This window comes from Diceros bicornis, assembly GCF_020826845.1.
Source record: "Diceros bicornis minor isolate mBicDic1 chromosome 12 unlocalized genomic scaffold, mDicBic1.mat.cur SUPER_12_unloc_1, whole genome shotgun sequence".
NCBI lineage: Eukaryota > Metazoa > Chordata > Mammalia > Perissodactyla > Rhinocerotidae > Diceros > Diceros bicornis.
Window position 1 is genome coordinate 237,230 of NW_026690864.1, and position 23,543 is coordinate 260,772.

The 23,543-nt window shown below is 42.5% G+C and overlaps 2 long non-coding RNA genes across 6 annotated transcripts in view; both read right to left on the reverse strand.

The window, feature by feature from the left end:
- Positions 1-18,197, reverse strand: part of LOC131401606 (uncharacterized) — a 31,115-nt gene extending 12,918 nt beyond the window's left edge. Inside the window, exons 1-3 of one of the 3 annotated variants that reach the window (XR_009217780.1) lie at positions 18,176-18,197; positions 16,297-16,447; positions 14,625-14,948 (exon numbers count right to left, since the gene is read on the reverse strand). This is a non-coding gene — a long non-coding RNA (uncharacterized LOC131401606). Of the gene's footprint in view, positions 1-14,624; positions 14,949-16,296; positions 16,448-18,083; positions 18,120-18,175 lie in introns of those variants that run through there. The other 2 variants (XR_009217779.1, XR_009217781.1) reach the window with 2 other exon arrangements.
- Positions 18,198-18,612: 415 nt separating this feature from the next.
- On the reverse strand, positions 18,613-23,414 carry LOC131401608 (uncharacterized). 3 transcript variants are annotated; one of them, XR_009217783.1, is made up of 6 exons: positions 23,341-23,414; positions 20,825-20,860; positions 20,236-20,456; positions 19,183-19,304; positions 19,015-19,081; positions 18,613-18,855 (listed from the first exon to the last, which is right to left on the reverse strand). It is a non-coding gene; the product is annotated as an uncharacterized LOC131401608 (long non-coding RNA). The 3 variants fall into 3 exon arrangements; XR_009217782.1 differs by lacking the exon at positions 23,341-23,414 and having other exon boundaries at positions 20,825-21,136; XR_009217784.1 differs by lacking the exons at positions 19,015-19,081; positions 23,341-23,414 and having other exon boundaries at positions 20,825-21,136.
- Positions 23,415-23,543: the final 129 nt, after the last annotated feature.

The window sequence follows — 23,543 nt, forward strand, 5'->3', positions numbered from 1 at the left end:
GTGAAAGAATGGAAGACAATACTCCAAGCTAATGGCAAACAAAAGAAAGCAGGTGTTGCCATACTCATATCAGACAAAGTAGACTTCAAGATAAAACAGGTGAAGAAAGACAAACAGGGAAATATATAATGATAAAAGGGACACCCCACCAAGAAGACATATCACTTTTAAATATATATGCACCCAACATAGGAGCACCAATGTACATAAAGCAACTATTAACAAACCTAAAAGGAGACATTAATAACAACACAATAATAGTAGGGGATCTTAATACCCCACTTACATCAATGGATAGATCATCCAGACAAAAAGTCAATAAAGAAATAGTACACTTAAATGAAAAACTGGACAAGATGGACCTAGTAGACATACAGAGCACTCCATCCAAGAACAGCTGACTACACATTCTTCTCAAGCGCACATCGAACATTCTCAAGGATAGACCATATGTTGGGAAACAAAGCAAGCCTCAATTAATTTAAGAAGATTGAAATCATAACAAACATCTTTTCAGACCATAATGCTATGAAACTGGAAATGAACCATGAAAAAAAAAACTGGGAAAGTGACAAAAATGTGGAGATTAAACAACATGCTACTGAACAACTAATGGATCATTGATGAAATTAAAGGAGAAATCAAAAACTATCTGGAAACAAACGAAAATGAAAATATGCCATACCAAACCATATGGGATGCAGCAAAAGCAGTCCTGAGAGGGAAACTCATAGCGATACAAGCCCACCTTAACAAACAAGAAAAAGCCCAAATAAGCAACCTTAAATTACACCTAACAGAACTAGAAAAAGAAGCCCAAAGTCAGCAGAATGAGAGAAATACTAAAAATCAGAGCAGAAATAAAGGAAATTGAGACCAAAAAACAGTAGAAAGGATTAATGAAACAAAGAGTTGGTTCTTTGAGAAGATAAACAAAATCGACAAACCCTTAGCCAGGCTTACTGAGAAAAAAGGAGAAAAGGCTCAAGTAAATAAAATTAGAAATGAAAGAGGAGAAATTACAACGGATACCACGGAAATACAGAGGATTATAAGAGAATACTATGAGAAATTATATGCCAACAAATTGGAAAATCTAGAAGAAATGGATAAATTCTTAGACTTATACAATCTCCCAAAACTGAACCAAGAAGAAATGGAGAATCTGAATAGACCAATCACAAGTAAAGAGATTGAAATAGTAATCAAAAACCTCCCAAAAAATAAAAGTCCAGGACCAGATGGCTTCTCCGGTGAAGTTTACCAAACATTCAAGGAAAATTTAATACCCATCCTTCTCAAACTATTCCAAAAAATAGAGGAAGGTGGAACACTTCCTAAATCATTCTATGAGGCCAACATCACCCTGATACCAAAGCCAGACAAAGACAATACAAAGAAAGAAAATTACAGGCCAATATCGCTGATGAACATAGATGCAAAAATCCTCAACAAAATATTGGCAAACCGAATACAGCAATACATTAAAAAGATCATGCACCATGATCAAGTGGGATTTATACCAGGGACGCAGGGATGGTTCAACATCCACAAATCAATCAACGTGATACATCACATCAACAAAACAAAGAATAAAAACCACATGGTCATCTAATAGACGCAGAGAAGGCATTTGACAAGACACAACATCCATTTGTGATAAAAACTCTCAACAAAATGGGAATAGAAGGAAAGTACCTCAACATAATAAAGGCTATTTATGACAAACCCACAGCCAACATCATGGTCAACGGGGAAAGACTGAAAGTCATTCCTCGGAGAACAAGAACGAGGCAGGGCTGCCAACTCTCACCACTCCTGTTCAACATAGTACTGGAGGTTTTGGCCAGAGCAATTAGGCAAGAAAAAGGAATTCAAACAGGTAATGAAGAAGTGAAATTCTTCACTATTTGCAGATGACATGATTTTATATATAGAAAACCCTAAAGAATCCATTGGAAAACTATTAGAAACAATCAACAACTACAGCAAAGTTGCAGGGTACAAAAATCAATCTACAAAAATCAGTTGCATTTCTGTATGCTAATAATGAACCAACAGAAAGAGAGCTCAAAAAGATAATACCATTTACAATTGCATCAAAAAGAATAAAATACTTAGGAATAAATCTTACCAAGGAGATGAATGACCTATACAATGAGAACTACAAGACATTATTGAAAGAAATCGATGATGACATAAAGAAACGGAAAGATATCTCATGCATGTGGATTAGAAGAATAAACATAATTAAAATATCTGTATTACCTAAAGCAATCTACAGATTCAATGCAATCCCAATCAGAATCCCAATGAGATTCTTCACAGAAATAGAAAAAAGAATACTAAAATTTATATGGGGCAACAAAAGACCCCGAATAGCTAAAGAAATCCTAAGAAAAAAGAACAAAGCAGGAGGCATCACAATCCCTGACTTCAAAACATACTACAGAGCAATAGTAATCAAAACAGCATGGTGCTGGTACAAAAACAGACACACAGATCAATGGAACAGAATTGAAAGCCCAGAAATAAAACCACACATATATGGACAGCTAATTTTTGACAAAGGAGCTAAGAACATACAATGGAGAAAGGAAAGTCTCTTCAATAAAAGGTGTTGGGAAAACTGGACAGCCACATGCAAAAGAATGAAAGTGGACCATCTGCTATCGCCATTCAAAAAATTAACTCAAAATGGATCAACGACCTGAAGGTGAGACCCGAAACTATAAAACTCATAGAAGAAAATATAGGCAACACACTATTTGACATTGGTCCTAAAGGAATCTTTTCGGATGACATGCCTACCCAGACTAGGGAAACTAAGGAAAAAATAAACAAGCGGGACTTTATCAGATTAAAGAGCTTCTACAAGACAAACGAAACCAGAATCAAGATGAACAGACAACCCACCAGCTGGGAGAGAATATTTGCAAAACATACATCTGACAAGGGGTTGATCTCCATAATATATAAAGAACTCACACAACTGAACAACAAAAAGGCAAACAACACGATCAAAGAACAGGCAGAGGAAATGAACAGACACTTCTCCAAAGAAGATATACATATGGTCAATAGGCACATGAAAAGATGTTCAACATCATTAATCATCAGGGAAATGCAAATCAAAACAACCCTAAGATATCACCTCACGCCCGTTAGAATGGCTATAATCACCAAGACAAAAAACAACAAATGTTGGAGAGGATGTGGAGCAACAGGAACCCTCATACACAGCTGGTCGGAATGCAAACTGGTGCAGCCTCTATGGAAAACGGTATGCATATTCTTCAAAGAATTAAAAATAGAGATGCCCTATGACCCAGCCATCCCATTACTGGGAATCTATTCAACAAACCTGAAATCAACAATTCAAAGAGGCTTATGCACCCCTATGTTCATTGCAGCATTATTCACCATAGCCAAGAAGTGGAAGCAACCTAAGTGTCCCTCGACTGATGACTGGATCAAGAAGATGTGGTATACTACTCAGCCATAAAAAAAGACAAAATCGTCCCATTTGCAACAACATGGATGGGCCTGGAGAGTATTATGTTAAGTGAAGTAAGCCAGAAGGAGAAAGACAAACACCGTATGATCTCACTCATATGTGGAATATAAACCAACACATGGACAGAGAAAACTGTATTGTGGTTACCAGGGGCTATGGGGGTGGGGGGTGGGCACAAGGGGTGAAGGACAAACAAAAATGTACAACTCATTTCACAGTGTTAAAAACCATTAAAAAAAAAGATTCTGGAAAGCATACATGGCAAACCAAAACCTGTATAAGCCCTTCCTTCTGCATCCTCAGAAAGAAACCCGATTATATAAAATTACAAAAATGTGGCTAAATTAGTCAGATGTCTACTGTAGTAATCAATTTATTAATTTTGATGTACATACTAATTTAAAATAACACCTCATGAAAAATAATATATTTATTATTTAGAGATACCTTTTTTTACTCTTCCATTTCACAAAGTAAGTTTATTCAAACTTGTCACAGGTATTCTTCGAAATCAGTAACACTGTAATCATCAGAGCCACTTTCTTCCAGAGCATATTATCTTCTAAGTTGTTGGATCTGAAGCAATTGTTAAAAGCATGTAAGATGCCATCACTGGAAAATTTAGGCCAAGTTGCAAGTACTATTTCCATAACATATAAGTAGCTTGTTTTTATTTTCCTTTTTTCTTTGTACTATATTTTCTTGAAATTCATAATATAACTCTTTCTAAATAGTTTTTTAGAGTGTTCTTTAAATGCATATGTACAACTGTATCCAATATTTGAGACCATAATCCCAGGAATAATTACTAAGTCTATGTTAAGATTCTTTGCATTTTTAAAAACTGATTTCATCAGTGACCTCTCTAAGCTTCCAAAATTAGCATCAGTTGACATCATTTCAGGTAAATATGTCTCTCTCAGACACTAGTTTGTCATCAAAATAATTAAGGAACGCTGTAATAAAAATGGCTAATATTCATTGGGTGCTCACTAAATGCTAGACACTGTTCCATAGCCTTACATGCACTAACTCATCTAGTTCTCTCAGTGACCATATGGGGTGCTATTTTTCTCTTTATTTTTATGGATGAGAAAACTGAAGAATGGAGAGGTAAAGTAACTCACTAAGCTCGCACTGCTGGTCCAGACTGCAGCCAGATTCGGCAGGAGCAGCCAAGCTCTGAGTCTTACTCTGAACTACCATCCAACACATCCCCCCGGGTCATGAGGGCACAACACGAAATAGTGTAGAAGGATGCAAACCAAATTACCTGATGGATAACTTAGGGAGGAAACACATTCATCCCCTTATCTTCAAGTGTATATTGTAACTGATCTCATTGATGTAAAACTTCTTCCAGGTCTGTCCATAGGCACATCTGTAAACTTGGACCGTCTACCCTGGTGGCTCTACTGTCCCTCGCAGGCCCCCAGTTCTCTAGGTGTCTACCTTCCTTTGCACATCAGGTCCATACTTCTCTCTGAGAAGGGTTTCCTTCTTGACAGTTCTGCAACGGACTGAACGTTTGTGTCCCGCCAAAATTCATATGTTGAATCCTAACTTCCAATGTGCTGGTGTTAGAAAGTGATTAGGCCATGACAGTGGAGCCCTTGTGAATGGGACTAGTGCCCTTCTAGAAAGAGGTCAGAGATACTAGCTTGCTCTCTTTCAGCCACGTGAAGACACAGCAAGAAGATGTTCATCTGCAACATGGAAGTGGGCTCTCACCAGGACCAGACCACGCTGGCACCCTGATGTCCGACTTCCAGCCTGCAGAACTGTGAGAAATAAATGTCTGTTGTTTATAGGCCACCCAGTCTGTGGTATTGTGTCATAGCAGCCCAAACAGACTAGGACGAGTCCCTAGTTCAAATTCTAAATGATGGGAAATAAATGCCCAGTTCTTGTGTCCTTTGCATACTGCTGGTGTTGGAAGCTGGACGGCCTTGAAGGGGCTTCCTTTCTGGTGAGAACCTCAGGGTGATAGTCGAGTCCCCTAGCTAGAAGGGAGACGGGTGGAGCAGTTTCCTTTGGAGGAGGAAGTGGGGGAGCAGGCACCAGCTGTCACACCCAGTACCTTGCCCACTTGCCAGAACCAAGTAAAGCGAGGAAAAGTCCATGTGAAAGTAGTCACACTGCCAAGATGAGGTGTTACAAAAATCTCAAAAGCCAAAAGTGCTTTCAAGGTTTTCTTTGTGCCATTTTAAGGATTGCTCTGAACGACAGATAGCACTCTGCAGGGCATGCTGGTGAATTGCTCTCTTTTTGCTTGTATACATAGTTCTCAAACCACTGTCTGTGGACTACTTTTGGACTGCGTGTGTCCGAATACATAGACAGCTCCTTAAAAATTCAGATCCTGGGAATTTACCATGAGCAATTTTGCTTCAGCAAGTATAGACTTGGGCCTAAGAGTCTAGATTTTTAAAACCTCCTCTGGGGTAATTCTGACAAGCAATCAGGTTTAGAACCACTGATATGGTGCCAGATATAAGTATACATTATTTCTGTTCAGAACAATGAGTCTAATTCCATTCTCTTTTTCTTCTTGTTCTCTCAACTGCACTGCACTCTCTTTATTGGTAGAACTTGCTTCATACAACAGAGAACCTAACACAGTTGCTCAGCCTACTTCTCATGCTCAACTTTAGCTTTGTGGAACAAAAGCCTCGAGAGGGCTGTATTCAAAACACTCGGGAGAAACGCAAAAACCCAGTCTATGCGCTGGCTTCGCAGAAGACAGAGGGCTCGGCGCACCTTAAACCTCACCTTAAACTTTTTTGATCTTCCATCTTGTTTCAACCTCAAACTAACTCACATGAACTCAGGATTGCATCTCACAATCCATGCTTCTAATTCTAAAACTTAACCAAAAGGAATGAAACACTGGGTTTTCAGATAAAAAAAAAAACAGCTTATGACAGGAAGGTGGCCCGGGAAGGTTAGCAAAACTTTAAAGGAACCACCACAGCATTGCTTAAATAAATAAATAGCATTGGCTTTTATGAAAAGAGAGAAAAAGAAATGTTTAACACTTAACAGCTTTTCTCCACCGCAAGGAGAACTCCTACAAGTGATATATGACAACCCTTCTGGAACTCTTTAAACCTCTCCAGCCTCAGTTTAAACTTGAAATATTTCTTTTCCAGTGTATACACGTTGACTTTTGAACCCTTGGGCCCAGCTGACTAATCTGAGCTTCAGAGAATGAAGCAGAAAAGGGGAACCTGAGACTGCCAGGCCTTCAGTGGGGGAGGATTATGGAGGAACCGAGAGGTTTGTGATGGCTACACAGAGTCAAGGGGAGGGATGTTCCAAAGTTTCCTAAGAAGGGAAACCTTGCACTGAAGTGGGAATTCGATTTTACATGATGGCAATGTCTGTGCTGGTTTCACCAATTCTGGTGTCCCTGAGGGATGAACTGGTGTGACACCACAGGACAGAAGTTTCAGTCACTTTCAGGACTTAAGGAAGGTGAAACCTTTCAGCTTAGGCCCCTGTGAGCCAGTCAGGGCCCAAGTCTAGAAAGGCTCGGAGCCTGAATCCATCCAATGTGGTTGCGTTCTGTTCCAGCCAAGCTCCTCTGGACCCCAGCTGGGAAAAGGGGACCTCAGATCTAGTCAGATCTAGTCATCGCAGCTTCCATAGGTCGCCATGAGGCAGGTAATAGCCCAGGCGCCGTCACTGGACCTCATAGTTGCCCTCCTTCTTTCGCTGGCAGACAGTGACTTGTGAGGTGAGGAGAGTGCATCAGAATGGTCCAGTCAGTTGCCCAGTATGGGAGACTCCAGGGGAAGGAGATGCCAAAGCCACAGAGACCCGATGCCTCCTGTGTCTCCTTCTTCCTTTTGTCCATTTAATTTTCACCCTCAGTCCTTCTTTTCCTTCCCTTTTCCCTCTTTTGGCTCTCTCTCCCTCTCTTTCCCCTACATGTTCTAGCTTAATTGAGGTATTAATGACATACTGTAAACTGAATACATTTAAAGTGAACAATTTGATACATTTTGATTATAACTTATTCAACCAACACCACAATCAAGAAAAGGAATGCCCATCCTCCCCAAATTTCCTCATGCTCATTTTAATTCCTCCTTCCCTGCCGTTTGCAAACATATTCTCAGTCCCAGGCAACCAGTGATCCGGTATATGTCCCTATAGATTTTCCTGTATTTTCCAAGAACTTTTATAAATGGGATCATATACTATGTACTCATTTTTTACTGGCTTCTTTCACTCAGCATTATTATTCTGAGATTTATGCTTGTCATTGCATGTACTATGAATTCATTCCTATCCCCAACCCTTCCATGGCAGCACTGTGCACACACTCGAGCGCTTCCCAGGTTGGCGTGAGAGCCAATAGTACTGCTGCATCCCCAAAAGTAGGAATGCGCCTTGGTGCAACTCTGGGAGGTGTTGGCAGCAGCCCTGGACCCGCACATGAATGCTTTCCTGGATGGCTGGAAAGCCCACCATGCCACTGGAGTCCCAATGATCGGCCAATGCTCAGACCCGTGAAGAAGCCCCACCCACCAAGCACAGAGGCTGCCATGAGCATGAGAAAAGGCAGCAGCAGATACGCGCACATGCAGATGCTTTCCCAGATGCACACACACCCATAGTAGTGCTGCGCTCTCACAAGTGGGTACGTGCCTCCGTGTGGCGGGAGCTCTGAGCCCAGTGTGAATGCTTTCTCAGCGGGTGGGAACACCCACTGTACCCACACAACTTCCAGCATATGGGGGGGATCAGAAACACAGCTCATGCTTCCCCCACAGCAGTAGCAGGTGGAATCTGTGAGCTGATACTACCACAAATACAGAGGCAAAAGATTAGTTCATCAAACAACATAAGAAACTACAGTAAAAATTCAGAGCAGAAGGAAATGACAAGTCTCCAGAAACCAACCTTGAAGTCACAGAAATTTACAATCTAAATGACAGAGAATTCAAAATAACTGTCATAAAGAAACTCACCAAGTTTCAGGAATATTCAGACAGTTCGATGAACTCAGAAATAAAATTAATGAGGAAAAGGAATACTTCATCAAAGAGACTAAAACTATTAAAAAAAAACAGTAATTCTGGATATGAAGAACATAATTAGTGAGATAAAAAAGAATCTAGAATCCTTAAAAAATAGATCTGATATTATGGATGAAAGAATTAGTGATTTAGAGGACAGAAATATAGAAATGCTTGCAGTGGACGAGGAGAGAGAAGTCAGATTTTTAAAAAATGAAGGAATTCTTGGAGAAATATATGACTCAATTATAAAAGCAACATAAGAATTATACTTATTCTGGAGGGAGAAAAGAGGGAGAAAGGAGCAGAGAGCTTGTTCAAAGAAATAATAGCTGAGAACTTCCCAAACCTGGGGAAGAACCAGACTTACAAATACATGAAGCCAACAGAATGCCTAATTACATCAATGCTAAAAGACCTTCTCCAAGGCATATAATAGTAAAATCGGCAAAAGCCAATGACAAAGAAAAAATATGAAGGGAAGCAAGACAGAAGAAAATAACCTACAAAGGAACCCCTATCAGGCTTTCAGCATATTTCTTGGCAGAAACTTTACAGGCAAGGAAAGAATGGAATGATATATTAAAAATACTGAAAGACAAAAACTTTCAGTCTAGAATACTCTATCCAGTGAAACGATCCTTATGATACAATGGAGAAATAAAAGTTTTCCCAGATAAACAAAGTCTGAGGGAGTTCATTGCCACTAGATCTCCCCTACAAGCAATGATGAAGAATGCCCTCATACCTGAAACAAAAAGAAGGCAAATGTCTACAAAGCTTTGAGCAAAGAGATAAATAGACAGACAAAATCAGAAAGGTACAGCTCTGTTTCACAACAGGGTAGCAAATACTTAATTATAACTTAAAAGAAGAAGGGAAGGAAAGCATCAAAAGTAACTATAAACACTTCAGCTTAGTCACAAATGCACAACACAAAAATGAATAACTTGTGACAACAATAACTCAGAAAGAGAAGAGGAAGGGGATGGAACCTGCTTAGATTAATGGAGATAAGAGGTTATCAGAAGATGGACTATCTCATCTATGAGATCTTCATACAAACCTCACAGTAACCACCAAACAAAAAATCAGAGCAGAGCCATAGATCATAAAAAAGGAGAAAACCTCCACAGAAAACCCCCAAAATGAAATGGTAGTCAGAAACAGAAGGGAAGAGAAACAATGGAAATATAGATTAGGTGGGATTAAGTCCTCATGTATCAATAATCAGTCTAAATGTAAATCGACTGAATTCTCCAAACAGACACAGAGTGGTGGGGTGGATTAGAAAAGAAGACCCAACAATATGCTGCCACCAGGAAACACAAATCAGCTCTAAAAACAAACAGGCTCAGAATGAAGGGATGGGAGACAATACTCCAAGCAAATGGCAAATAAAAGAAAGTATGTGTTGCCATACTTATATCAGACAAAGCCGACTTCAAGATAAAAAAGACTATGAGATACAAAGAGGGGGGATATATAATGATAAAGGGGACTTTCCACCAAGAGGACATAACACTTATAAAGATATATGCACCTAACACAGCAGCACAAAAGAATATAAAGCAACTATTAATAGACCTAAAGGGAGAAATTAACAGCAACACAATAATAGCAGGGGACCTGAACAATCCACTTACATCCATGGATAAATCATGCAGAGAAAGACAACAAGTAAATAGTGGAATTTAATGAAACATATGATCAGATGAACTTAATCGATATATATAAAGCATACCCTCCCAAAACAGCAGAATACACATTCTTCTTAAGTGCACATGGAACATTCTCAAAGATAGACCATACGTTGTGAAACAAGGCAAGCCTGAATAAATTTAAGATGGAAATCATATCAAGCTTCTTTTCTGACCACAATGCTATGACACTAGAAATCAACTACAAGAACAAAGATGGGGAAGTCACAAATATGTGGAGACTAAAGAACACACGATTGAAGAACCATTGGATCAATGAACAAATCAAAGGAGAAATCAAAAAATACCTGAAGACAAATGACAATGAAAAGACAACAAAACAACTCTTATGGGATGCAGCAAAAGCAGTTCTAAGAAGGAAATTCATAGCAATACAAGCGCACCTCAACAAACAAGAAAAATACCAAATAAGTAACCTTAAACTACACCTAATAGAACCAGAAAATGAAGAACAAATGAAGCCCAAAGTCAGCAGAATGAGGGAAATAATAAAAATTAGAGCAGAAATAAATGAAATAGCGACTAAAAAAACAGTAGAAAGGATCAATGAAACAAAGAGCTGGTTCTTTGAGAAGATTGAAACAAAATTGACAGACCCTTAGCCAGACTCACTAAGAAAAAAAGAGAGAAGGCTCAAAGACATAAAATTAGAAATGAAAGAGGAGAAATTACAACAGATACCACAGAAATCAAAAGGACAATCAGAGAATACACTGAACAACTTACATGCCACCAATTTCAATAACCTAAAAGAAATAGATAAATTCTTAGATTCATACAACCTCCCAAAACTGAATCAAGAAGAAATAGAGAAAATGAACAGACCAATCACAAGTAAAGAGATCAAAATGGTCATCAAAAACCTCCCAAAAAACAAAAGTCCAGGACCAGATGGCTTCTCTGGAGAATTCTACCAAATATTCAAACAAGATTTAATACCTATGCTTCTCAAACTATTCCAAACAGTTGAAGAAGATGGAACACTTCCTAATTCATTCTATGAGGCCAACATCACCCTGACAGCAAAAGCAGATAAGGACAGCACAAAGAAGGAATATTACAGGCCAAAATCACTGATGAACACAGATGCAAAAATCCTCAACTAAATATCAGCAAATCGAACACAGCAATATATTAAAGGGATCATATACCATGATCAAGTGGAAATTATACCAGGGATGCCGGGATGGTTCAACATCCACAAATCAATCAATGTGATACACCACATTAAGAAAATGAGGAATAAAAGTCACATGATCCTCTCCACAGATGCAGAGAAAGGATTTGACAAGATCCAACATCCATTTATGATAAAAACTCTCAATAAAATGGGTATAGAAGGAACGTACCTCAACACAGTAAAGACCATATATTACAAACCCACAGCCAACATCATACTAAATGGTGAAAAAATTAAAGCCATTCCTCTGAGAACAGGAAGAAGACAAAGGTGCCCACTCTCGCCACTCGCATTCAACATAGTACTGGAGGTTTTGGCCAGAGCAATTAGGCTGGAAAAAGAAATAAAAGGAATCCAAATTGGAAAGGAAGAAATGAAACTCTTGCTGTTTGCAGATGACATAATTGTAAATATAGAAAACCCTAAAGAATCCATCAGAAAACTATTAGAAATAATCAACAACTACAGCAAAGTTGCAGCATACAAAATCAACTCACCCCAGTCAGTTGCAATTCTATACTCTAATAATGAACTAACAGATAGAGAACTCAAGAATACAGTCCCATTTACAACTGCAACAAAAGGAAAAAAGTGTCTAGGGATAAATTTAACCAAAGAGGTTAAAGACCTATACAGTGAAAACTATAAGACATTATTAAAAGAAATCAATGATGACCTGAAGTAATGGGAAGATATTCCATGCACATGGATTGGAAGAATAAACACAGTTAAAATGTCCATATTACCTAAAGTAATCTACAGATTCAATGCAATCCCAATCAGAATCCCAGTGACATTCTTCATAGAAATAGAACACAGAATCCTAAAATATGTATGGAATAACAAAAGATCTCGAATAGCCAAAGCAATCCTGAGAAGAAAGAACAAAGCTGGAGGCATCACAATCCTAACTTGAAAATATATTACATAGCTATAGTAATCAAAATGGCATGGTACTGGCACACAAGCAGACTCATAGATCAATGGAACAGAACTGAAAGCCCAGAAAGACAACCACACATCTGTGGTCAGTTAATCTCTGCCAAAGGAGCCAAGATCATACAATGGAGAAAGGAAAGTCTCTTCAATAAATGCTGTTGGGAAAACTGGACAGCCACATGCAAAAGAATAAAAGTAGATCATTATCTTCATCCATACACCAAAATTAAAACGAACTGGATAAAAGACTTGAATCTAACACTTGAAACATAAAACTCCTAGAAGAAAATATACGCAGTACAGGCTTTGACATCGGTCTTAGCAGCAGCTTTTCCAATACCATGTCTACTCTGGCAAGGGAAAGAAAAGAAAAAATATACAAATGGGACTACATGAGACTAAAAGACTTCTGCAAGGCAAAGGAAACGATGAACAAAACGAAAAGATAGGGCCGGCCCAGTGGCTTAGTGATTAAGCGCGCGCGCTCTGCTACTGGCGGCCCAGGTTCGGTTCCCGGACGCGCATAGACGCACCTCTTGTCCAGCCATGCTGAGGCTGCGTCCCACATACAGCAACTAGAAGGATCTGCAACTATGATATACAACCACCAACTGGGACTTTGGGGAAAAGAAAAAGGAGGAGGATTGGCAATAGATGTTAGCTCAGAGCCGGTCTTCCTCAGAAAAAAAGAGGAGGATTAGCACAGATGTTAGCTCAGGGCTGATCTTCCTCACAAAAAAAAAAAAAATGAAAAGACAACCCACCAACTGGGAGAAAATATTTGCAAATCATATAGCTGACAAGGGGTTAATCTCCAAAATATATAAACAACTCAAACAACCCAACAACAAAAAAACAGATAATCCAATCTAAAAATGGGCAGAGGATATGAACAGACATTTTTCCAAAGAAGATATACAGAAGGCCAGACACATGAAAAGATGTATAACATCACTAATTATTAGGGATATTCAAATCAAATCTACAATGAGAGATCACCTTACACCTGTCAGAATGGCTATAATTCCCAAGACAAAAAATAACAAATGTTGGAGAGGATAAGGAGAAAAGGGCACCCTCACACACTGCTGGTGGGGATGCAAACTGGTGCAGCCACCAGGGAAAACAGTATGGAGATTTCTCAAAAAATTAAAAATAGAAATACCATACCTTTCAGCTATCCGACTACTGGGTATTTATCCAGAGAAATTGAAATCAACAATTCAAAGAGATTTATGCACCCCTGTGTTCACTGCGGCATTATTCACAATAGCCAAGACATGGAAGCAACCCAAATGCCCTGCTACAGATGAATGGATAAAGAAGATGTGCTATGTATTATATACAATGGAGTACTACTAAGCCAGAAACAAAAGACAAGATCATTCTGTTTGCAACAACCTGGATGGACCTTGAGGGTATGATGTTAAATGAAATAAGCCAGACAAAGACAAATATGCATGATTTCACTCATATGTAGTAGATAAACATACACAGGGATAAAGAGAACAGATTAGTGGTTACCAGAGGGGATGGGGGCTGGGGGTTGAGTGAAAGAGTTAAAGGGGCACATATGCATGGTGATGGATAAAATTTAGACTACTTGTGGTGAGCACGATGCAGTCTATACAAAAATTCACAAATAATAATGAACACCCGAAATTACACAATGTTAACACGCTTTAGAATTTCAATAAAATAATGAAAAAAAAATAATTCATTCTTTTTTATGGTTGAATAGTATTCTACTGTGGGGATAGACCACACTTTGTGTATCCGTTCACCCGTAGATGGACATTTGGGTTGTTTTCCGTTTTTGTCTACTATAAATTGGTTGTTATCAACATGTGTGTACAAGTCTGTGTATAGACATACGGGTTTATTTCCCTTGGATGGATTCCTAGGGGAGGAATGGCTGGGTAGACGTATGTAATAACTAAAGACACATCCAAGCTATTTTTCACCAGCACTCGATGAGAGTTTCAGTGAATTGACATCTTCAACAACACTTGCTATAGTCAGTCTTTTTAATTTTAGCCATTCTCAAGTATGGTGGAATCTCAGGATGACTGTCACTTACATTTCCCCAATGACTCATGTTGTGAAGGAGAAGGCAAGCCACACACAGACTGGGAGAAAACATCTGCAAAACATATCCCTAGAAAAGGACGTGTATTTATAATATATAAAGAGCTCTTACAACCCAATAGTAAGAAGACAAGCAACACGTCATGCCTTACCAGGAGACAGCAGATGAGGCCTGTGATGAGCACCAGGATTCCCGCCAAGCAGATGAGGATGAGAGCCCAGACGGGGTGGTCTGCGGAGACAAGTGCTGGGATGAGCCACCTCCTGTCATTGCCCCAGGGCTCCTGCTGACCCCACTGTGCCTCAACCATCCTTGACAAGGGTTGGCCAACTTTCCTCATCATCCAAGACCCTGTGCGCATGGTTCTCTTCGATGAGGCACAGCATCAAGATACTCGCCCCCTACCGTGGGCTGGGGCTTCCTGCAGGTTTACCAGGCTTCTCAGTCAAGGTGTCATCTCTGTTGGGAGAATATTCTGGAAGTGAATGAAATGGAGAATGCATGTGAGTGTGTTTCACTCTTTTTAATAAAACTTTTTAGACACAGAAAAATAAAGGGAGAGTCTCATAAACATCCATCATCTAATTTAACCATGTATATTCTATTCAATTAAAACAATATTTCATCAATGTATAAATTATTAACACTTGCCACCCTTGATTCATCCCATGTTTTCAATGAAATATTAAAGTCAAGTAGACATCATCATGTTTCACACCATTTTAGTTTCCATCTCTAAAAAGTGAGCACACTTTGCTACAAAATCCAAGACCATTATCACAGAACAAAAGTTTAATAAATTAAACCAAATTCATACCTCTGGGCACAGAGGACTGAATTTGAGATGGACTTTCTTAGGACGGCTTGGGGGAGAATGTGTCATCACAGTTGGCAAGCCTATGGGATCTCTCTAAATTTGTAAATTCCCACTCAAAAGTGTTCTTCCTTGCCTAGAAACACATTCATCCCCTTCTCCTTTATCTATTTGCTTAATATTCATTTTCTAGGATTAACCTACAATGTAATATCCTGCAGGAAGTCTTCTCTGATTTCCACCTGCAAGTATGAGTTTGTTCACATCAAATAATTGATAATTTTCAATTCTCTATTCTTGTTATTGCCAGCTACAACATAAATTCCAGGAGGGTAGGAAACGCAGCACCCAATGGGCATGGGGGGAAGGGTGCAGGTCCCCCTACTTGTACCTCTACCCAGACAACCTCTTAGAGGAGTGCTGTCTGATATGGAGCAGCAACAAGTCTCTTTTTGAATTAAAATTAATTTTAGTTAAACAAAATAAAAATTCTAACCTCAGTAACATTAAAAATCAGTAACAATAAAGACCAGTCACAATACCATCCTTCAAGCACTCAACAGCCACATGCGGCTATGCACTGGACAGCACAGATAGAGCATTCCACCACTGCAGAAAGTTCTAGCGCATTGGTGCTCATCTAGAGCGGGACTTGGCAAACTATAGCCTGTGGACCAGGAACCACAACCACCCCCAAACCTGTAAGTCTGCTTCACACACAGCTGGAGGCCCTCACTGACCATCTGGCCCAGTGGCTCTCAGTGCAGAGATAAGGAAACAAAAGTCCAGAGAGGGGAGGTGACTAGCTTGAGGTCACAGAGCTGTCTCGGAGAAGGTGAGGGCCTCCCATACTACACTGGTGTCCTTTTCTCTCTCTCAACGGTGGGTAAAGACTGGGGGACTATGCCACCTCCTGCCAGCCTGAGAAAGTTCAATGCTCTCTCAGCCCTAGGCCTCCAGAGTCCCCAGAATGGCCTCACTTCCTTTCCCAATGACCAGGGAGCCTTACCATCCCCAAGGACACTCTTCCTGTCCAGGGTCAAGTTCTGCAGCTGGGTACCATTCTGGGTCAGCCACAGGAATTCCTCATAGATGGCAACTCTGTCCAGTCTCTGTGCCAAGGCGGCAAGGTACACAGGGAGTCCACTCCAGTGTGGTTACTGTGGGGGACAGACCTGGAAGGACCTAAAGGATGATCAAGGGTGTCTGGAATTCTACCCTGATTCTAGATTCCCTGCTTCTGGGTCCTGTCCAAGAGAACTTTCTGCAATAATGTAAACATTTGTCTGCATTACCAAATACACTCATTATTAGCCCCATGTTGTTATCGAGCACTTAAAATGTGGCTAGTGTGTGTGAGTGAGGAACTGAATTTCTCATGTAATTTCATTTCAAGTAATTAATTTATAAATAAATAACTACAGGGAGAACATTTTTCAAACTTTGGAGTAAGGACTTCTGCAAATGCATAAAAACAATGAGAACACTGGTAAAAATGGTCGAAATCATCTTTTCAGAAGTCTAGAAATTAATCAAAGGCTTGTAAGAATCTGAGGAGGGTTTAGTGAAGACACACAGTGGAATCTTGATAAAGGGAGGAAACTTTGTGGCACTATAACTTGCACTATTCCCATCCTGCTCTCACAACATCCTCCATAACTGTGAAAACCGTCAGTCTCAGAACCATGGTGGCTGAGACAACCCGCAGCACAGCAGCCATAATGGGTGTGGAGCTCTGAAAAGACCCCTCCCCACCCAACTGCAACTAGCTGACCTGCCTGGCAGCTCCCCGAAAACGCCCCATGTTCAGGGCTTGTCGTTACTAGACTCAGAGCTTGCCCAAGGTGGAAAGTCTGTCCACAAGGCACTAGCTAAAAACAATCAGTGCTAATTGTTTTCTATTGTAGTTGCCTGAGGGAGTGACACCAGGAGAGGCAGGCAAGAGGTGAGCCGACAACTTAGAAGAAAAATTGGGGGAATGAGATCTCCACAGGGGGCTTTGAAAAGCTCCAGTGTATTTGTAGGCATCTGGAAGGCCACAAGGGCTCAGGGATGTGGCACGCCCAGAAAAGACTTGAAAACGTCTGAATCTCTCACCTCTAGTTGGAGCGGTGGCTTAATATCTGAAAACTAATTATGTAATACACCATATTAATAGAATAACGGCCAATACCACATAATCTCGACCATATACATAGAAAAGAATTTCACAAAATACAACGCCCTTCATGTCTAAAAAAGAAAACACTCAACAAATTAGGAATATAAAAAACTTTCCCAACCTATAAATAGCTTCAATGAAAAACCCACAGCTAACACCATATTCAATGCTGAAAGACTAAAAATTTCCCCCTAAGACCAGGGACAAGACCATGATGTCTTCCCTCATCTGATATGTTAATCACAGGTACTAGAGTTTCTAATGAGGGCAATTAGGCAAGAAAAAGGAATAAAAGAAACCCAGATTGGAACAGAAGAGGTAAAACTATTTGTTTTGCAGAGGAGAAGATATTGTATATAGAAAAACCTAAAAAATACAGCCCCCCCACACACACAATATGTGAATCGTATTCCACCAGGTGTATAAAAAATTTCAATTGCCCCATGTGGTTAGCGGCTCCACTAGTGGAGAGCACAGTTAGACTGCTGATATTTGTTGAAAGTCTCCAGAAGAGGAGGAGGAGGATGATGCTGGAGGTTGGTGGCCCCAAATGTTAATGCTTTTCTCAACTCCCGAAAAACCTATGGAAGGAGATGGTAAGATTAGCTGATAGGGATGTGGGGGAGAATGGGCACCATGTCAGTGACTTCCAGATCAAGGATGTGTCACGGGAGCTCAGAGCCATCAGTCACCAGCTCAGCCAATGCTTCCAATCTCCTCAACCTACATCAAGTCGGTGACCAGGCAGGAGTGGAATATGTCTCATAGCTGGCTGCCTCTGTAGAGCTTGGTGACCTAGAACAAACGGGAGGGAGAGTGGGAGAGATGGAGGTCTCCTGGGGATGCGGGGCCCCACTGGAGCCAGTGAAAGATCACAGACCTTGGGGCAAGGGAGACCTGACTTCAAATCCTGGCTCTGCCCCTAACTCATTGTGTGACCTTAGACACAATACTCCCCTTTCTGAGCTTCAGTTTACCCACGTGAGAAATGGGGAAGGCAGCTAGGATATCACCTCTGGAAACTGAGAGAACCAAGACACGCAGGGAATGTGAAGGATTGAAACAACCATGTAACAGATGTAAGTCAGGCAGAGGAATGAGGGTGCCTTCAGGGCAAGGAGAGACGGGACAGGGGAGACCCCACCTGGTCCTGGGTGACTCTCAGCAGGGCGGTATACTCCGAGGATGTGGGCTCCGGGTTGCTGTGGTTCCAGCTGATGCTGCGGAAATGCAGCTGGTGTTCTCTCTGCATGCATAAACTCCAGGGTGCAGAGCCTGGAGCCACCGAGAGGAAGAGCAGACAGGTGGAGACTCTCAGCTCCCAGCACAGAGGCATGGTGGCCCACGGGGTCACGGTGGTGGGTGCAGACAGCGTCCACACAGGTGGCTCCCCCATCCTTCACAGGCCTGGGGAGAGAGGTACATGGGGAATCTAGAGAGAGGTCCTGAAACCTCTGGGGTGGGGGCCAGAACAGGAAGGAGGAAATGGGAGGACAGGGGGGAGACTGAGAGAGGGGTGGTAACAAAAGTGGTCATTAGGGGCAAATACTCAGGGGAGGGTCTCACCTGAGGGAGACCAGTCTGCAACTCAAGGAGAAGAGGCCCAGGCTGCTCTTCTTGAACAAGGATCCAGCTGGGGAGGAAGGAGGAGGAGGAGGAGCAGGAGGGACAGGGATTGGGGGAGGGGCTGGGTGGGATTTAACCCAACAGGAGCTGCTGGGACCAGGGTCTCACCAGGCTCTGCAGGACCCTCTCAGTGGAGTGGAACGTGGCTGAGCCGTTGCTCCTGTCTGATGAATACTGGAGGGTGGAGATGGGGAAGGTGACTGTGAGGGTCTTCAGGTTGTGTCCCAAAGCTGCAAGACGAGAGGGAGAGCGATGGCCATCACTGAGAGCTGGCCTGAGACCACACCAGAGTCCTGCACTCATTATCATCTGTCGTCTTCTCTCCCAGGGGCACCACCACCCACCCGTGTGGTCACCCAAGTCAGAACCAGCACATCTGCTCAGCTCCTCCTCCCTCCCAGTAACACCCATTCACCTTGAACACTGGTCCTCACACACACTCCCTCTCCATCCCTGTCCCAGCTCAGGGGACTTAACTTCCTTCACCCGGACCAACACCCCAGCAGGCTCACTGGATGCTCTGTCTAAAGGATGTTCTACATGGACCACTAGAAGGATCTTTCTGAAATGAATACCTCACTAGGGCCACCACTGCTCTAGTACCACCATGGCTCCCTATGGCCTTCAGTGTTAGTTCAACCTTCTTGACCTGGCACTCAAGGCTCTACTCAATCTGGCTCCTGCTGACCTTTCAGTCTCATTTTATCCATGTACCGCGGGTTAAACTTCATGCTTCACGCAACCCAAATTCGTTTCAATTCTCCGCATATGGCATGTTGTTTCTGGTGCAAGCCTTTGCTCATGGAATCCTCTCTGCCAGAAAAACTCTTCATCCTCTACCTGCCTGGGTCCCTCCTGCTCATTCTTAAAGACTCTATTCAGGTGCAACTTTCTCTAGCAAGCTCTTCCTCTGCAAACTATGCCAGTGCCTCTTCCCGAAACCTCCCACACAGTGTTATATTGGTGTGTTAATTTCACGAGGCTCGGGGCTCTCTGAGGGCTGGCCTCAGACTGAATCATTGGTATAATCTTTGTGATCAGCACCATTTCCTCAAAACCAGAATCTCACACTGTGGCTTCCCAGCTCCTGGATCACAACTGGCTGGTGGAGGTGTGGGGCTGGAGAGCTTCTCTTGGGAAGGAAAAGGGGCCCCCAGACACCTGTGGTGGCTTCTGGTGGCACAGGTGATGATGAAGTATGCAGGGACGTGGTGGCCGGCTCGGGAGCTGTGGCGAGGGCTGTCTCAGGGAGGGACAGAGTGGGAGGAGCCCCCAGGCTCACCCGGGCTCCAGCAGTGGCTGTCCCAGGACCACCATTCACAGGTGAAGCATAAATGAGAGTGAGGGGAGGGGTGACTGTGTGAGTAGAGGGATGAGCAAGCCTGTGGATGAGAGGAGCCCAAGAAAGTGAGATAGGTGAACAAGAGAGACTGAACAGAGGAGAGACACATGGACAGGCAGAACACTGGACAGACATACGGGATACCTGGAAAAGGAGGACCAAGGGCGAGGCTTTAGGAGAATTAAAGTGAAAACCACGTGGGGTCAGAATGTGGTGGAGAACACGTCTGTCACTAAGGCTTTCTCACCCTGGGCTGGAACTCTCCACCAGAACACGGGAGAGAGAGAAGGGATGAGTTAGGGCCCTTCCAGGTCCTTCTCTCACCAAGGACAGTGGGTGCAGGAGAACCACTGCTCCCCAACCCCAAATGGGGATGGAACCCAGGAGATGAGGGCCAGGAATACTCACTGGTAGTAGTCAGGGCCACAGCTCCATAGGTGTCAGCTGTGGAGAGAAGGTGAGAGGAGCTGAGCAAGAGTTGGGGTGAACATAAAGGATTAAGGGAGAGGGAGGATGTAGGGAGCTTTGTGGGAAAAGCTTAGGGAAAAGCAGAGGGGAAGAGTGGAGGGGTGTTCAGGGGGGATGAAACGAGATGGAAGGTGGCTGGCCCCAGTCATCACCCCAGAAGACTGCACCCCGACCAGAAGGAGACAGAGATGGATCACAGCTCACTTTAGAGCAATGGAGGCAACACAGAACTATGATAGGGACAGAGAGCACGGCTGTAGCACAGCCCCTCCACACTGATGTAGAGGCTGTCCCCATCCAGAATGAAGGAGCTCAGGTGGGTGATGCCCTGGCTCTCATGGCTCAGCTCCCAGTAGAGTTGCTCTCTGTCCAGCCCAGGACCTGCGGGAGTCAGAGTGGAAGGTACAGACAATGTCCACCCCACTGGCTGCCCACCCTTCTCAAGCCTGAGGGAGGAAGAACATGGGGACGTGGAATATTGAGCAGGGGTCCTTCTGAGGGTGGAAAGCGAGAGAGTGGAGGGGGAGGAGCCTGAGGGAGAGGCTGAAGGGGCTGCTCTGATGCCTGGAGGGGCTCTCCTCGGTGTCTCCCGTCTGCGACAACCCCCTCACAAGTAAGGCCTGACTTCCTTTAAGATGTGGAGGGAGGCCTGTGAGTGGCTAAGTGGGGTGAACACACAGACCTGGGTGAGGGGGCGCCTGCAGGTCTGCACGGACAGCAGCGAGGAGCACAGTCAGTGCCCTGTGCCATCTGACACATCCAGGCAAGAAAGTACCGTTACGTTCTCGCGGTTCTACACTCCAAGGTCTTTTCTTTCTACTTCTTTCCTACTCCACAGCCATCATCCAGGCCTAGGGAACAATCACCTTATTCGTAACCTTCTTCCCAACACCTCCTATCTGCCTCTTAAGTCTACATTCTTAACCATGAAGTCCATTTTAACCCACATGCTTAGACCAAACGCCAATCACATCACCCATCTGCTCGCACCTCTCCAGTGTCTTCCCACTGGTCTTAGAACAGAGTCCAAAGTCACGTCTGACCTGCTGCAGCCTGTTCCCCTCGCTGGTCTGGCTCACACCCCTCCCCCTGTGTTGACTCGGCTCAGCCATCCCTCTTCTCAGTTCATGGACACACCAGGCTCTCTGCTTCAGGGGTGTCCTCCTGCGGGTCCCTCTGCCTGAAACGCTCTCTTGAACACACTCCCACACCCTCACTCCAGTCTAACCCTCCAACCACCTAAATCCAGTCCCAACTCTAGCTCTCAAGCTAAATATCAGTCCTTCTCAAGAGGGCTTCCCTGCCCCCTCAGGTTTAGTCCCCTTGTGCCAAACTCCCAAATCACTCTCATCATTAACTGTCTAAAATCCAAATTCCCTAACAGAATATAAATCCCATGGAGGTGGGACAAGGTCTGTTTGGTTCTCCAGGTCCCCACGCATCTGGCCCAGGGCCTGGCTCATCAGATGAGGAACCATCCTGGTTTGAACGCTAAATGTCCTGTGTCCTGGAAAACCCCTCTGTTCTGAATAAATGAGGATGGTGGGTCACCATAAATTGTGCACTCAAAGAATATCTATTGCATGACAAGCACACATTCCCTCAAGAACGTCCCAGGAATGCTAGAATGAAAAAGGCACACAGACATACACACACAATTAGGAGAGGCCAACAATTATATATAAAATTACTTAACAAGATTGTCTTCAACGTGAATCACCAGACTGTTATTTCAGAAAGGATTCAAGAAGCAAAGTTAATTCCCTTTAGAATGTGAGGTGGAGAGGACAATCTTTTTGGAGACTAGTGCCCTACCCTTCTATCTAAAAGGTGTTACTTAATATTCCTCCAAATGATTTGAAATCTCATAAACAACAATATGCTGAAAATAAATCCGGCTGCTGGTCAATTTAACTTTCCATTTCTGTTACTAACATAAAGAAGTTCAAATCATATTTTTCTCCAGGCGTCTGTAAGATTTTGAATCTTTGTGGAGCATTTATAGGTCTTTAGAAGTCAAATTGAATAGGCCTGAGGAATGTTGCTGAGCATCCCTGCTAATATTTAATGAGATGTCTTGTAATACTACATATACACGTAAAACATTTATATATTTATATTTATAGATGAAATCCTGACTTTTGAGAATTCGGAATGCAGGTAAGTCTATATTTCTTTACTGTTACACATATTTACACTTATTTACATATATTTGTTTAATGTGTTTTTCTTTGCAAATAACTGTATTTTCTGAATTATTTACACACAGAGCCTCACACACCTTACCATCTTTCCCTTGAATATAATCCATCAAACATAAATAATTTTTCTCATGATACCCTCACTCTCAGTGAGTCCTTGTGCTGACAACCTGAGCCCAGGAAAGCCCACTGGCAGGTCTTCTGCACAGCGGAGGCTGCTGGCACCTGTTGGTACCAGGTCCACAGGGTACTCACCTGGTCACACAGAAATCCACGGATCAGCGAGGACAGGTGGACCCTGAGCCTGGTTCCAACTCAAACTTGAGCTCCACAGACACTTTTCTTTTCTAACGGAAAAAAAAAGCAAAGATTGCTTTTGAGGCCTTTTACAGGGAGTAATACAGGTGATGGAAGGAAAGCCCACCCCACTTACTTTTCTTTTTCGTATTTACTGATTT